This window comes from Moschus berezovskii, chromosome 9 (genome assembly GCF_049115385.1).
Source record: "Moschus berezovskii isolate FMDL1 chromosome 9, NW_MosBer_1.0, whole genome shotgun sequence".
In the NCBI taxonomy this organism is placed as follows: domain Eukaryota; kingdom Metazoa; phylum Chordata; class Mammalia; order Artiodactyla; family Moschidae; genus Moschus; species Moschus berezovskii.
Window position 1 is genome coordinate 18,776,880 of NC_142468.1, and position 17,172 is coordinate 18,794,051.

Sequence of the window (17,172 nt, forward strand, 5' to 3'; positions counted from 1 at the left end):
CCTGGCGGTGCCATGAACAAATTACTAAGATACCTAGAGCACTATGAATGAGGTTGGGATCCTCTGCCTTAAGAAGGTATACACAGGATGCTGTGACGGTGACCAGGAAAGACACTGAATTGACCTAGGAGTGTGCAGGTGACTTGGAAAGCTTTCAAGAACAAGGAAAGACTATGCTGGCTGAGTTTTGAAGGATGAATAGTGAGCCAGAAAAGTGATTTTTAGTAGAACGAGTGGTAAATACATAGTGTAGAGGTGAAAGGAATAATAAACTCAGAGATATAGAAATTTGGGGCAAGATAAATTCTAATTGTGTATTAAAAAAATTTTTTTTAATACCTGGGGAAGAACTAGGAAGATTTAGGGTCTGAAAAGAGAAGTCTGTAGAAATGGGCGTAGTGATGATTCCTTATGAGTTGTGAGAAATATAGGAGATAATGCTTTTGTCCTGTAAATAATATATATGTTAATCCTATTACCATTAATTTTCTAGCATGAGTTTTTGATGATTGTTGGCTGTTTAGTATCTTTATTTCTAGGATGTTATGAAGTCCTTAACAAGTTGTTCTGAACTCCTTAATTAAATACATAGTTCATGTTAAAAAAAAAAAACAAAAAGTACAAAAAAGCATACAATAAAAAACCTCCCACTTAACTCTCAGTTTCCTAACCCTCCAGGTTACCATTGGTCACTGTTCTCAGCAAATCCTTTCAAAGTTTCCTTATTCATACACGAGTAAATACAAATACATATTCTCATTCCCCTTGTCCACAGAAACGGTAGCACAAGAAATGCACTGTCCTATACTACGTTTTCTTTTTTAAACTGTATCTTAGAAAGTTTTCTGTATGTCAGTAAAGAATATCCTTATTCTCTTAAAAAATTGCTTTTAACCAGCTGCACAGCCAGTGTATGAAGATATCATAATTTATTAGGCCAATCCCCTAATGATGGACACCGAACTTGCTTCCAACGTTTTGCCATTTCAAACATCATGGCAGTGAAGTTATTTCACACATGAAGGGGCATATTTATAGGATAACTTCACTGAAGTACAAGGTCAAAGTATATATTCACTTCAAATTCTGATTTATACAGCCAAATAGCGCACTCAGCAATGCAGGAGAGTGCCTATTTCAACAAGCCCTTGTCTACACAGTAAGTTTGCGATGCCTGAATTTTTACCAGAACTGATAGGTATTAAAATATAGGATCTCAGTTTAATTTTAACTTCTATGTCTTTTATCATTAGAAAAAAATGATCATTTTTTAAAATGAACTAAGTATTCATATCTCCCAGCAATCTTGATTGCTGGGAGAAATATCAATAACCTCAGATATGCAGATGACACCACCCTTATGGCAGAAAGTGAAGAGGAACTCAAAAGCCTCTTGATGAAAGTGAAAGAGGAGAGTGAAAAGGTTGGCTTGAAGCTCAACATTCAGAAAACAAAGATCACGGCATCTGGTCCCATCACTTCATGGGAAATAGATGGAAAAACAGTGGAAACAGTGTCAGACTTTATTTTTGGGGGCTCTAAAATCACTGCGGATACTGATTGCAGCCATGAAATTAAAAGACGCTTACTCCTTGGAAGGAAAGTTATGACCAACCTAGATAGCATATTAAAAAGCAGAGACATTACTGTGCCAACCAAGGTCCGTCTAGTCAAGGCTATGGTTTTTCCAGTGGTCAGGTATGGATGTGAGAGTTGGACTGTGAAGAAAGCTGATCTCCGAAGAATTGATGCTTTTGAATTGTGGTGCTGGAGAAGACTCTTGAGAGTCCCTTGGACTGCAAGGAGATCCAACCAGTTCATTCTAAAGGAGATCAATCCTGGGTGTTCACTGGAAGGACTGATGCTAAAGCTGAAACTCCAATACTTTGGCCACCTCATGCGACGAGTTGACTCACTGGAAAAAGACTCTGATGCTGGGAAGGATTGGGGGCGGGAGGAGAAGGGGACGACAGAGAATGAGATGGCTGGATGGCATCACCGACTCTATGGACATGAGTTTGAGTAAACTCCGGGAGTTGGTGATGGACACGGAGGCCTGGCATGCTGTGATTCATGGGGTCGCAGAGTCGGACACGACTGAGTGACTGAACTGAAGTATTCATATTCTTTGTCATTTTTTCTATTTGGCTTATGGTACTTTGTTTTAGTTAAAACTTTTTAATTTAAAAAACAGTGAATGCCAGTTATGCACAAGGACGTACCAGTCAACAAGACTGCCCTCATGAACTGATTTCAAGCAGGGGAAGACAGCTAATAAACAAGATAATTACAGATTAGGATAGTACTATAATAGGGTGATGTGATAAATACATAGAATGGGACTTTCAAGTAATGTGACCACAGAATATCTGAGGAGATGACATTTGAGCTGAGACCTGAAGGATGAAAAGATGTGAAAGAGCTTTTGTACTATAAAAGGATTAACTCAGCAGGTCAGGGGTGTCCAAAACCTGCATACACCATAGAAAGATTTGGCGTGGCTCCTAGGAGATAACCTTTAAGTCCTTGGAACAGCCTGCCTACTAAGACTGCTTCTGTTTACATGAGGCCTTGGGTCCCATTAACAATCTGATCCACGGTGGGAGTCTTGAGCCACATGGTATCTGCTTGACCTTAGGAGGGGTTAGAGAACTATGTCCAGCCATGTTTACATGACCAACCCTGAATAAAACTCTGGGACACTCAGGCTCAAGTATGTCTTCCTGGTGAGTAGTACTCTCTGCATGTTGTCTCACACTGCTCCTGGGAGAATTAAGCATTTGTGTGCGTGACTCCACTGCAACAACAATTGGAAGCTTGGGCCTGGTGTCTCCTGGATCCTTGCCCTTGTGCCATTTTCTGCTGCTAACTTTAATCTGTGTCTTTTCACTGCAGTAAACTGTAACATTGAGTATAAGAGCTTTTCTGAGATCTGTGGGTCCTTCTACTAGCTTATCACTGAACCTGAGCATGGTCTTGGGGAACCCTGATTATATGTGTACACTGAAAAATCATAAAATATTGCTAAAAGAAATTAAAGATCAAAAGCAAAAATGGACAAATGGGACTACATCAAACTTTAAAACTTCTGTGCATTAAAGAAACAGAGTAAAAAGGCAACCAGAGAATGGAAGAAAATATGTGCAAATTATATATTTGATAATGGATTAATATCCAGAATATATAAAAGACTCCTATAACAACTCCTTAACAACAAAGAAACAACAAATAATTTGATTTTAAAATGGTAAAAGACTTGAACAGACATTTCGATAGACATTTCTAAGAAGAATATATACAAATGGCCAACAAGCACAAAAAAGATACTCAATGTTACTAATCAGAGAAATTCAAATCAAAACTAAAATAAGATCTCTTAAGAAAGCTGATCGCCGAAGAATTGATGCTTTTGAACTGTGGTGCTGGAGAAGACTCTTGAGAGTCCCTTGGACTGCAAGGAGATCCAACCAGTCCATTCTAAAAGAGATCAATCCTGGGTGTTCATTGGAAGGACTTATGCTAAAGCTGAAACTCCAATACTTTGGCCACCTCATGCGACGAGTTGACTCACTGGAAAAGAGTCTGATGCTAGGAGGGATTGGGGGTAGGAGGAAACGAGGACGGCAGAGAATGAGATGGCTGGATGGCATCACCGACTCGATGGACATGAGTCTGAGTGAACTCCGGGAGTTGGTGATGGACAGGGAGGCCTGGCGTGCTGTGGTTCATGGGGTCGCAAAGAGTCGGACACGACTGAGCGACTGAACTAACTAACTAACTAACACCCATTAGGATGGCTACTATCAAAAAACTCCCCAGAAAATAACAAGTATTAGCAAGGGGGCAGAGATGTTGAATCCCTTGTGCCCTGTGTATGGGCACATAAAAGGGTACAGCTGCAATAGGAAACGATGCAGGTTCCTCAAAAAATTAAAAACATATGGTCATATGTCATATGGTCCAGCAACTGTCATATGGTCCAGCAACTCTACTTCCAGGTACAGATCCAAAAGAATTGAAAGCAATATCTCAAAGAGATATTGTATTTCACACCCATGATCACTGCAGTACTATTTTCAAGAGCCAGGAGACAGAAGAAACTCAAATGTCTAACAATAGATAGATAAAGGAAATGTGATACATATGTACAACGGAGTACTATTCAGCCTTAAAAGAGAAGGAAATCTTGTCACTTGCTAAAACAGGAATGAATCCTGAGGACGTTATACTGTGAAATGCATAAGCAAGTTACAAAAAGACAAATACTGCATGATTCCACTTATATAAAGTATCTAAATTAGTCTAACTTGGAAAAAAAAAGTATAACTGTGTTTGCTATGGGCTCTGGGGACAGGGAAATGGGGCTATGCTGTTCAACAGATGCAGAGTATTAGTTTTGCAAGTAGAAAATGTTTTAGAAATCTATTGCACCATAATGTGAATATAGTTAACACTACTGAGTTGCACATTTAAAAATGGTTAAGATGGGAACTTCCCTGGTGGTCCAGTGGTTAGGACTCCACCTGCCAATGCAGGGGACACGGGTTCGATCCTTGATCCAGGAAGATCCCATGAGTTGCAAAGCAACTAAGCCCATGCGCCACAACTACTGAGTCAGTGCCCTAGAGTCTGCACTCTGTAACAAAAGAAGACACTGCCAGGAGAAAACCACACACTGCAAATAAGAGAGTAGCACCCACTGCTCACCAAAACTAGAAAATTCCCCCGGCAGCAACAAAGACCGAGCACAGCCAAAAATTTTAAAAATACATAAAATTTTAAAAATGGTATCTCATGTCCTTAATCACAATTAAAAAAAATTTAAGACCTAAATAAATGTAAAGCTATACTGGGTGTTCATGGATTAAAAGGCTCAATACTGCTAAGGTGTCAATTCTACCAACGTTCTCCCTCCCCATCCCCTAATCCCCCCATCCCCCACCAACTGATCTGTAAATTCAATCCAATCTCAATCAGCTTTTCTACAGTAATGTTTATTAAGTTAATATAGGAAATAGGGGCTTCCCTGGTGGGTCAATGGTAAAGAATCTGTCTGCTGATGAAGGAGACATGAGTTCCATCCATGATTCAGGAAGATTCCACATGCTGCGGAGCAACTAAGCCTCTGAGCCACAACTACTGAGCCTGTGCTCTAGAGCCACGGAGCCGAAACTACTGAACCCACCCACGTCCCACAGCTACTGAAGCCCGTGCTCCACAACGAGAGAAGCCGCTGCAGTGAGAAGCCTGTGCACAATGGGAGAGTGGCTCCCACTGGCCGCAACTGGAAAAGAGCCTGCGCAACAACAAAGGCCCCGCACAGCCAAAATTAAACAGACAAAACTTATGTTTAAAAAAGGGAAATACAGAGGATGTCCAAAACAACTTTGAAAGCTGGAGAACTAATGCACATCTGATACAGTTATAGTTCTCAAAAAAATGTTGCACTGGCACAAATAGACTGAGCAGAGTCCAGAAACAGCCTGATATATACGCACAACTGATTTTTGCCAAAGGATAGTCTGTTTCAACAAACGATGCTGAAACAACTGGATATCCAACTGGAAAAAAATGAACTTTGATCCATATCTCATACCATATACAAAAAATTATACTCACAATACAGACCTAAATGCAAAAACTGAAACTATAGTTTGAAGAAGAAGGTAATATAAGAAAAAACTTTTGAGAACTTGAGTGAAACAAAGATTTAAAAAGAAAGAGAGAGACCCACAAAAGGAAAAAATAGATAAAAGATATTTCATCAATATTTATACTGATCTATTTCTGCCCTTTAAAATACACTGCTAAGAAAATAAAAAGACAAGCCACAGACTGGAAGAAAATGTTTGCAAATCACATGTATCATAGAGGACCTGTACCTGGAATATATTAAACTCAGTAAGAAAACAAACAACCCCAAACCTCCTAGAAAAAGAAAGAAAGAGAAAAGAAACAACCCAATTTAAAAACCAAGCAAGGGATCTGAACAGATACTTCACCAAAGCTATTATATTAGGAAGACAAGCAGATGAAGAGACACTTCACATCATTATTCAGAGAAATGTAAATTAAAATCACAATGATATTAGTACCCATTTACTAGAACGGCTAAAAAACTGACAAGACTGTACTAAGCGTTGACGAGGATGTGGAGGAACTGGAACCCTTGTACTGGTGCAAAGTTACTGCACCAGCGCAGTGCAAAGTTACGCAATTTGGAAAACTGTTTGATAGTATCTTAAAAAGTTAAATATACTTTCTATACTGGATCACATTCTACTCTTAGGCATTTACTCAAAATAAGTGAAAGCAATATGTCCAATCAAAGATTTGTAGATAAATGTCCATAACAGCTTTATTTGTAATAACCCAAAACCAGAAATGATGCAAACATCCATAAACAAGTGAATGGATAAAACAAACCTGTGGTATATCCATACAATGGAAGGCAACACAGCAATAAAAAGGAACTCCTGCCACATGCTATACCACTGATGAATCTTGAAATAATTATGCTGAATGAAAGAAGCCTTACAAAAGTTATGCACAGTATGATTTCATTTATGTAAAATTCTAGAAAATGAAAACCAGAATACAGTGACAAAAATTAGTAAGTGGTTGCCTGACAGAGAGCAGTTGGGGAGGGACAGGAGGGAGGGATCACAAGGGAGAGGAAACTTACAGGTGATGGTTATATTCATTATCTTGACTGCAGTGGTGGTTTCCATGGTATACATGTATGTCAAAACTAATCAAATTGTATACTTACTTTAAATATGTGCAGTTAACTGTGTGATGATTATTCTTCAATAAAGCTGTTTTTTTAAAGTGTTTTTCATAAAGAGGTGTGTAGGTTCTTTGAAAACAGTCATATTAGAAAGTGACAGAAGTACTAAGAGATTTCCAAAATGCAAAATCTTGGCTAAATATAAGAATGGCGACTTAGCGTTATTTTTAAGGCTAATTAAAAACAATTTTTTTAATTATGGAAAAATTTAAAGTAAATATGTCAAAAGTGTAAAATAAAGCCCCATGTGGAAAAATTTAAAATAAATACTGTCAAAAGTGTATAATAAAGCCCCATGTGAACTTTGCACGTGTGCTCAGTCCCTCAGCTGTGTCCAACTCTCTGTGGCCTCCTGGACTGAAGCCCACCAGGCTCCTTTGTCCATGGGACCTTCCAAGCAAGAATACTGGAGTGGATTGCCACTTCCTCCTCCAGGGGATCTTCCCAATTCATCCTCCCGATGTGTCTCCTTCATCTCCTGCATTGGCAGGCAGATTCTTTACCACTGAGTCACCTGGGAAGCACACGTGCACCTGACCTTCATTATGTCATCTCAAGGTTAAATCTTATTCCATTTGTATTCCCACCCACTTTGCCCCTAATTTTGAGGCAAACTCAGACCTACAATTCCTTTATAAATATTTTAGTGTTAATATATATTTCTAAAGATAAGAACATAAAGGCCTCTTTGTATATGTGGCTTGGTAACTCATTTCTTTCTTTTTTAAAAAAAAAAACAAAATCTTTATTGGTTTCTTTGGCTGCACCAGGTCTGACTTGCAGTATATGGGATCTAGCTCCCCAACCAGGAATTGAACCCAGGCCTCCCTGCATTGGGAATTTGGAGTCTTAGCCATTGGACCAATGAGGGAAAGTCCTCATTTCTTTATTAATTAAAAAAGAAAACAAAAAACTTTAGTTTTTAGAGCAGTTTTAGGTTCAGAACAAAACTGAGCAGAGAGTACCGAGAGCTCCCATAATACCCCTTGCCCTCGCAACCTTTCCCACCAACATCCTATACCGAAGTGGTACATTTTCACAATCAACCAATCTTCATTGGCACATTATCACCTAAAATCCATAGTTCACTTTAGGGTTCACTCCGGGTACTGTATTGGAGAAGGAAGTGGCAACCCACTCCAGTGTTCTTGCCTGGAGAATCCCAGGGACGGGGGAGCCTGGTGGGCTTCCGTCTATGGGGTCGCACAGAGTCGGACACGACTGAAGTGACTTAGCAGCCGGGTACTGTATAGTCTCTGGGTTAGTCTCTGGGTTTTGAAAAATGTGCAATACACCCATCTACTATAATACCATACGGAAGAGTTTCACTGTCCCAAAAACCCTCTGTTTTCTGCCTATTTATACTTCCCTTCCCACTATGCTCTGGCAACCAAGGATCATTTTACTGCCTTCAGTTTTGCCCTTAGAGACTATTTTTAAGGTTCAGAAAAACCAGTGTTGTAGCCATTATAAATGGTTTCATTTCAGTGGCAAAAGCAGGATTACTCACTACACAAATGTTGTAAGTTTCAGAGAGGGTGTGGTCCTATGGGAAGAGGTCAGTATGTGGGAAGTGAGTTCCTATGAAGCCACATTCCCCAGAGCTCCTACACTGTGAAGTCAGAGGCTTCATTTTAATTCTTTCTCCCTTCTCTCACTTCAGAACATGTACAAGTCCAACCACTGAACACATGTGGACCCTCAGGCAGGGGGAGTAGTTCTCGGACAGCAAAGATTGTGGAGGTATTTTTGAGTGTGTTGGGGGAGGGGAGGTATTTTTTAATAGAGCGTGCTTGCCCATTTGGGTTTTTTTTTTTTAAAACCTTGTTTTCTGCCTGCCTGTCCTTGGCTTTTAGTTTTATCTCTGTAGTTAAAAGAAATACTATAAACAAAAGTTTATAAACATTTTTAGAAGTTTTAAAAAATGTTATCAACTTGTGTTTATAAACAGAAACTCAGGATCCTCCCGAATCTCTGCTCCACAGCATGAACATGGTGAGCAATCAGACCTACTTTCAGATACTTTTATAGTCATGTTCTGCAATCTGCTTTGCCAATACACCTCAACTTACAAATTATAGTAGCAAAAAGAAATAATTTTAAAAAAGCATTACAGTAGCAGCACAGTAATAGCTACGATAATAACTGCTAAGATTTATTGACTATGTATGCATGAGACACTCTGCTAAGCAGCTCAGGTGAGTCATTTATTTAATCCTTATAAAACTGAGTTAATATTCTAAACTTCATTTAACTGATAAAGAAAATGACGCTTAGACAGATCAGATAGTTTGCCAAAGATCCCACAGCTAAGAGGTTCCAGAGCTGAGATTCTACTTCAGACAGTCTAGTCAAAAGATCCTGCTGCTGCTGCTGCTAAGTCACTTCAGTCGTGTCCGACTCTGTGTGACCCCACTGACAGCAGCCAACCAGGCTCCGCCGTCCCTGGGATTCTCCAGGCAAGAACACTGGAGTGGGTTGCCATTTCCTTCTCCAATGTGTGAAAGTGAAAAGTCAAAGTGAAGTCGTTCAGTCGTGTCCGACTAGTAGCGACCCCATGGACTGCAGCCCACCAGGCTCCTCTGTCCATGAGATTTTCTAGGCAAGAGTACTGGAGTGGCTTGCCATTGCCTTCTCCCAAAAGATCCTACTAGTCTCCATTACCTTATAATATTGACTGGGTAAACCATAAGACAGATTATCTCAAAATTCTCAGTTATAAATAATATTTCAAAGAATATTATTGTCTATATTCCCTGGTACTTTTATGGAAATGTTTTTATAGGATAGGTTTCTAGAAGTGGTCAAAAGATACATGTATTTATTTATTTGGCTGTACCTTGAGACATATGGAATTTCCCCTACCCAGGATCAAATCCATGTCCCTGCAGTGGAAGCTCGGAGTCTTAACCACTGGAGGGCCAGGGAAGTCTAGTGTATGCATTTTTAGATTTAACTGCCAGATAATCTCCAAAAGGCATGTGTATGTAGCAGACTCTCTGACAGCCTGCTTCTAAATAAAGGCAAACTTTTATCTCCTATGAACATCAAATGAAGAGTGCCTATTTCCCCATATCTTCAGTAGCAATAAGAATCGAGCCTTGCTCACTGAAAGGCGAAAGACAAAGATTTTCATTTCGATGTCTCTGATTACTAGTAAGGTTGATCAACTAGTCTTTTCATATATTTATTACCATTTATATTTCTTTTTCTCCCTTCATATATATATACTGTTCATCAGTTTAGTTCAGTCACTCAGTAGTGTCCAACTCTTTGCGACTCCATGGACTGCAGCACACCAGGCTTCCCTGTTCTTCACCAACTCCTGAAACCTACTCAAACTCACGTGCATTGCATCGGTGATGCCATCCAACCATCTCACCCTCTATCATCCCCTTCTCCTCGTGTCTTCAATCTTTCCCAGCATCAGGGTCTTTTCCAATGAGTTGGTTCTTCGCATCAGGTGGTCAAAGTATTAGAGCTTCAGTGTCAGCATCAGTCCTTCCAATGAATATTCAGGACTGATTTCCTTTAGGATTGACTGGTTTGATCTTGAGGGACTCTCGAGAGTCTTCTCCAGCACCACAGTTCAAAAGCATCAATACTTCAGTGCTCAGCTTTCTTTATGGTCCAACTCTCACATCCATACATGACTACTGGAAAAACCATAGTTTTGACTAGACAGACCTTTGCTGGCAAAGTAATGTCTTTGCTTTTTAATACGCTGTCCAGGTTGGTCATATCTTTTCTTCCAAGGAGCAAGCATCTTTTAATTTCATGGCTGTAATCACCATCTGCAGTGATTTTGGAGCCCAAAAAAATAAAGTCTCTCACTGTTTCCTCATCTGTTTTCCATGAAGTGATGGGACCGGATGCCATGATCTTAGTTTTCTGAATGTTGAGCTCTAAGCCAACTTTTTCACTCTCTTCTTTCACTTTCATCAAGTCTCTTTAGTTCTTCTTCGCTTTCTGCCATAAAGATGGTGTCATCTGCCTATCTGAGGTTATTGGTATTACTCCCAGGAATCTTGATTCCAGCTTGTGATTCATCCAGTCCAGCTTTTCTCATGATGTACTCTGCATATAAATTAAATATGCAGGGTGACAATATACAGCCTTGACGTACTCCTTTCCTGATTTGGAACCAGTCTATTATTCCATGTCCAGTTCTAAGTGTTGCTTCTGATCTGCATACAGATCTCTCAGGAAGCAGATCAGGTGGTCTGGTATTCCCATCTCTTTAAGAATTTCCACAGTTTGTTGTGATCCACACATTAAAGGCTTTGGTGTAGTCAATAAAGCAAAAGTAGATGTTTTTCTGCTCAAACCTTTTAGTAATTTGTTTCTGAGTTATGTCCCTTTTAAATTCATAAGGATTCTTTATATATTAAGATATATCTGTCACTAGGTATATAAGCCTTTGCCCAGTTTGTTTTTTGACTTTGTTCATGGCAGTTTTTGCCACACTGAAGTTTATTATTCTGTACTGAAGAATGTGAACTTAGATTATTTAATAAGGAAAACAATTTTACTTTTTTATCAAATATTATTTCATGTATACATTCCCATGTACCAAGTCAAAGGCGTAAAAATGAACACTGTATTCCATTACATTGATATATTTATAATCTTCACATTATTTATTTAACATACATATTTCTTATAAGAAAAAGTATCGTGGGAGGGAGGTTCAAGAGGGAGGGGATGTACATACACTTATGGCTGATTTATGTTGTTGTATGGCAGAAACCAATACAACATTGTAAAGCAATTATCCTCCAATTAAATTAAAGGGCTTCCCTGGTAGTGCAGTGGATAAGAATTCACTCGTCAGTGCATGAGACGGGTTCAATCCCCAATCTGGGAAGATCCCATATGGACGCAGAGCAACTAAGCCCATGAACCAGAACCACTGAAGCCTGCATGCCGCAGGGCTGCACACCACAATTACTGAGTCCACATGCTGCAACTACTGAAGTCCATGCACCGAGAGCCTGTGTTCTGCAACGAGAGAGGCCACTACAGTGAGAAATCCGAGCACAGCAACTAGAGTAGCCCCTACTCGCCACAGCTAAAGAAAAAGCCTGCACAGCAACAAAGGCCCAGCACAGCCAAAAATAAATAAATAAATAAAATATTTAAAAATAAATTAAAAAAAAAAGTACCAATAAGACTTTCTAGATATTGTTTGAAAGTTGTCTGTTGAAAGTGAAAGTCACTCAGTCATGTCTGGCTCTTTGCGACCCCATGGGTTATACGGTCCATGGAATTCTCCAGGCCAGAATACTGGAGTGCATAGCCTTTCCCTTCTCCAGGGGATCTTCCCAACCCAGGGATCAAACCCAGGTCTCCTGCATTGCAGGCGGATTCTTTACCAGCTGAGCCACCAGGGAAGCCGAAGAACACTGGAGTGGGTGGCCTATCCCTTCTCCAGCAGATCTTCCCAACCCAGGAATCAAACCAGGGTCTCCTGCATTACAGGCAGATTCTTTACCAGCTGAGCTGTCAGGGAAGCCCTAGATGTTGTTTGGACTTTCACAATTAGAAATGTGAGGCTCCTAAGCCTGTACTGCAGAAAAAATGAGAAGAGTAGCTGAACTGAAGAACTGGCAAGTGAAGTGGAAAACTTGAAAATATTTATTAATCATACGCAATGTTTCCAACAGCATGCAAAATTCTATCCAGCACCTGCCCAAGCTTTGAGATTGCCCAGAGTTAAAGCTTTAACCAGTACTCCATCATCAAGGAAAGTTGTCATTTCCCTGAACAGTTTACATAACTGGTGAGAGATAATATTACACATTTATAGTGCTGTTGTGTGTAGTTTGAACCCAGAGCTTTGTAAAAAAAAAAAACACACACACACAACAAACAAACTACTAAGATCTGTGCCAAAGATCTCTGACTTTACTATCAAGCAAAGACAAGCATGTTTCTCTGGAGGTCACCCACCCCAAGATTTTAAGTTCTTTCTTCTCTTTACTTCATTTTGATATGAATGGGAGGGAAAATAAATTCATTACCATAAACAGTACAATAACATCATCATCCAAAGGCTGACTGATTAAGCTTGTGAACCTGATTTAGCTTAAATTTAGATCACTTTCACTTATTTTTTTCTCAAGGTCCCAAGTACTTAATCACCTTTAAACATCTATATCTGCATTGTTTAATTTCATAAGATTTCTCACACTTTAAAAAAGTGACCCACCATCATCTAGAAAATGAGAGGGTTAGTTCTACCAGCTTATGATTTGCTAATAACTTAATAAAGTTCTCTGCATTTAGTCTTTTGAATTCAGAAAAGATACTGCAAATGACCTTGTTTATAAAGACCAGACACATTTTAATGTTGTAAATTTAGCAGAGCTGAAGGTAACAATCTGCATGTATTCCTCGGCAATTGCTTTACACAGAAATTATTATTGACCCTTTAATGAATTTCTACTTTAAGGCTTCTTTTTTAGTTGGCAAATAACTGATTTTTTTTCTTTCTATTCTAAATCAAAAAGGCTGTTGACAATTAATTGCTTTAAGGACTAGAAAATTTGGGTCAGAATAAACTAATGAGAATTAAAATACTGAATATTCAATTTATAAATCTAACTGTTTTTCTCTAAGGTCACTTTCCCTTTAAATCGTTATTCAAATACAGTGGCTCTCAAATTATGGTCCCTGGACCAGAAGCATTGGCAGAATCTGGGAAGTAGTCAGAAATGCAAATTATCTGGCCCTATACCAGACCTACAAAATCAGGAATTCTGGGTTTCAGGCCAGAGAATTTGTTTTAACAATTCTTCCAGGGGACTCCAATTTGAAAATCACTGCTGTAATATATTTTAAAAGACTTAATTAACAATATAAATGCATTTTAGACTTACTTTAAAAAAAATCACTTCTTTGTATCTCAGAAAAGCAAAAAGGCCTCAGCTAATCCATGATAAGGGATGTTAAGTCTACATCAAATCAAAACATGAACTCTACCCATCAAAATTTTGCACCAGAAAATAAAACTTTACAAATTAACAGGCAGTTCAATGGTTAAGAATCCACCTACCAACTTAGTCCAGGAAGATTCTACATGCCATGGGGCTGAGCCTGTGTGCCACAACTACTAAAACCCTCGCGCCTAGCTCTAAAACAAAAGAAGCCACTGCAATGAGAAGCCTGTACATCACAACTAGAGAGTAGCCCCGTGCTCAACACAACTAGAGAAGTGCTCAGCAAATGAAGACCCACTGCAGCCAAAATTAAACAGAAAACAAAGAACTTCAGTTATTTAACAGCTTATAAGCTATGCCCTTTGTCAAAAACACTTGAGTTATTTAGTCAGTCTACCTTCCAGTCTCCAGTCCCTCTAGATATGGCCAACAACATGAGGTCCACTCTACCTTCTAGTAGAGGTGGTGGGTAAACTAACGGAAAGCAGTTAACATTTTTGGTTGAAGCAAGACACGCATTCGCATTCTGGAGAGAGAAATAAAATGGATTCTCCACTTGGTTCTCATGACATGCCAAACTATCATTTGACAGCTCTTCTACATAAAAACTGGAGCCCTGCCCCACATGGTGACAGCAGTATAGATAATGACATGGTGTCAAGAGCAGTGATGTGACAGCCAAGGAGTGGGTCCAGAGAACAGGGCACCCTCTCACACAAAAGATGAAGTCCTTATGCAACTGAGATTCATTTAGGATTTTAATTTGCAGAAACAAAATTTAAAATTTTCTCTTGCTAATGTGAGAAAAAAAACAAAAACCTTTTTGTTCTTTGGCAGGGAGATTTGTACTAAACTGGTTTAGAGACACTTGGTGATTAAATTCTAAAGTCAGCTCAGAAACATGAATAAGGTTCTGCCTTTAGAGATTTTATAACCTAGTAGAGTTAACAAGCATAAAAAAGTAAAGCAGTCTAAAAACTGAAAAGGTGAAAACAATGTAACTCCTCTCATTTGTTACAAGCAGGAATTAAGATGTTTTATATGGGCTAGTTTTCTAGAAAATGAAAGCCTGCTTAAAGTTTAAGTCCAAAAAGTCAGTATTTTTATGAAACCTTTTTATAAAGCATGGTAAACATTTCAGTTTTTTAAATGGAAACTGACAAACACAACTGAAGCTTTTATCAGTGGCAAGGACAGAATATAAATTCCAATTACCAAGACCTCAGGCTATCATGCTTTTCTGGTTTCTTTGACATCAGTTGCTCTAATTTCCCCACTACTGTTCATTAAGTCAGTCATCATGAGCACCTTGAAGGCTTCTGCTCCTTTCCACAGATATTCCCCACCTAGCATATTCTCCTCTTGCGACCTTCCTTCACATACCAAAATTTTCCTCTTTAAAAATACATTTCTTTTTAAATTATGACATTACTGTATTATTGAACATGTGGAAAAAACAAAGGGGAAAATCACTGAAGTCACCCATCTTTTCCTTGTTGGGCTTTTATGGTATGGACATTAAAACAATGAATGGAAAAAAAAATAAAACAATAAATGAAACAGCTGAACATTAGCTGGACTACACAGAAATTTCTAATATAGTTTACTTCAGTCTGTCTTTATAAGATACAGAAAAGTTTATTTTCATATTCGGGCCTACTGAATATTTCTTTTAAACGTTTTTTTTTTTTTTTGCCCATGCCATGTAGCACACGGATCCCAGTTCTCCAACCATGGATCAAACCCACACCCATTGAATTGGAAGTGCCTAGTCTTAATCAGTGAACTACCAGGGAAGTCCCTTTAAGACTATTTTTAATTGGAAAACACACAATGATTTTCATTTTTAAAAGGAAAGGATAATTCACCTATTCACCTAGTCTGTAAGGAAGTTATTCACTCTCTTTTCAGCTTCAAAAATATTTGTAAATGAATTTTCTTTTCTTTCTCTAATATCTAGTGTAAAACTGCATGCTTGTGTACTCCAGAGTTGTATAGATAAGTACTTTAATAGAGCAGCTATTCAAAGGAGGGGAAGAGAGAAGGAAAACTTGCTCATTTATGATAAATGTCCCTGAAATGCCAGGCCCTAAAGCTGCATGTTTGTGAGAGCACCGAGTATGAGTCCAGCTGAAGATATTCAGTACGCTGGTTTCGTCTCCTGAGGGCAGACGAGTGACCTTTAACTGGTTAGTTGTGGAATCTTTTGTTCAAAGGGACCCATGGAAGATCGGTATGTGAAACAGATAAAACAGGAGCAGCTATGGCTAAGGAAGGAGACCCAAGTCTGTGATTCCCACTTTTCTTCTCTCTTCTCTGAAATAAGTTTGAAAATGAGTACAAAGTCTGCAGCATCCAAACTTACACAGCCATAACCCAAGAACCTTCTAATCTAGCCCAGTCTAACTTTTTCAAAAGGCCATTCCTAGGGAACACCAAAAAGAAGAAAGTCAAGCTGCTGACACACAGCAGTGGAGCAAGTGTATTGTCAGAACACTCCTTATTAACCATCCACCCAGACACGAGGGGAAACAGCCCCTCTTTCGCCCCATCAACCCCTCAGGTGTTCTCTTTCAGGGCTTCCCTCTATATTCATTTTAAATTGATTTCACTTGTTTAAAATGCTCTAACAATACAGTGTGATCCGCTTCTGATATCCCCAGAGAGAGCCCCTCCATCGATTTATACCATAGGACAACTCTTCTTCCGCTAGTATTACTTCTTCCATCAGTCACGACTTCCCAGTTGGCTCTACTCGAATCTTAAGCATCCATGGAGTAAACTTTCCGAAGCCTTCCTCCCACATTTTGACCCTTAACTGAATTCTCAATCTCTGGCCACCCAGTGTTGTAGTTCACTGCTCAGTCCATGAACTAACCCTCTGCAGATCTGGCTGATAGTCCTCCAGCCTCTGTGGCTGCTTTTAGTGACATGCACACACTAGCCCATGAGACAGTCCATGCTCTTTCAGACATACAGTACTTGTGAGGAAGTTTCTCTTTCCTGATCCAGAACTTCTTTCCTTCTACCACTGGCTCTGTCCTCCGGTTCGCACAGAGGAAAGCTTGGCCCTGCTCCCCACCCCTTGCAGCCTGCACGACTTACATTGGGCCTTGTGTTTTTCCCCAATCTGGTTCCACCTCTAAAAATAATACCGCCACCCCAGCCGTCTCCTAGGCCATCTGTGGACTCTGTCTTCAACATGTAATGATTAGCTAGCAGAGGAACAGACAGCTCTGGTCTGTGTGTGGAGCCGCCGAGTTTCTGTGTTCCACGCACAGATTACATCCCTTTCTTTCTTCTCTCCTTTGACCTCTACCAGGACTGCTACACTCAGCCCTGCATTCATAATTCTGTCAAGGAGCACTTACTGAGAACCATCAAGAACCAGGCCGGCCAGGGCACTGAAAAACTAAAAGCAAATAAAATGTACTCAGCCCA

At 39.4% G+C, this 17,172-nt stretch overlaps 1 protein-coding gene across 3 annotated transcripts in view; it reads right to left on the reverse strand.

The window, feature by feature from the left end:
- PSEN1 (presenilin 1) overlaps positions 1-17,172 on the reverse strand; it is a 75,213-nt gene that overhangs the window by 48,892 nt on the left and 9,149 nt on the right. The gene's annotated exons all lie outside the window — the stretch shown is intronic.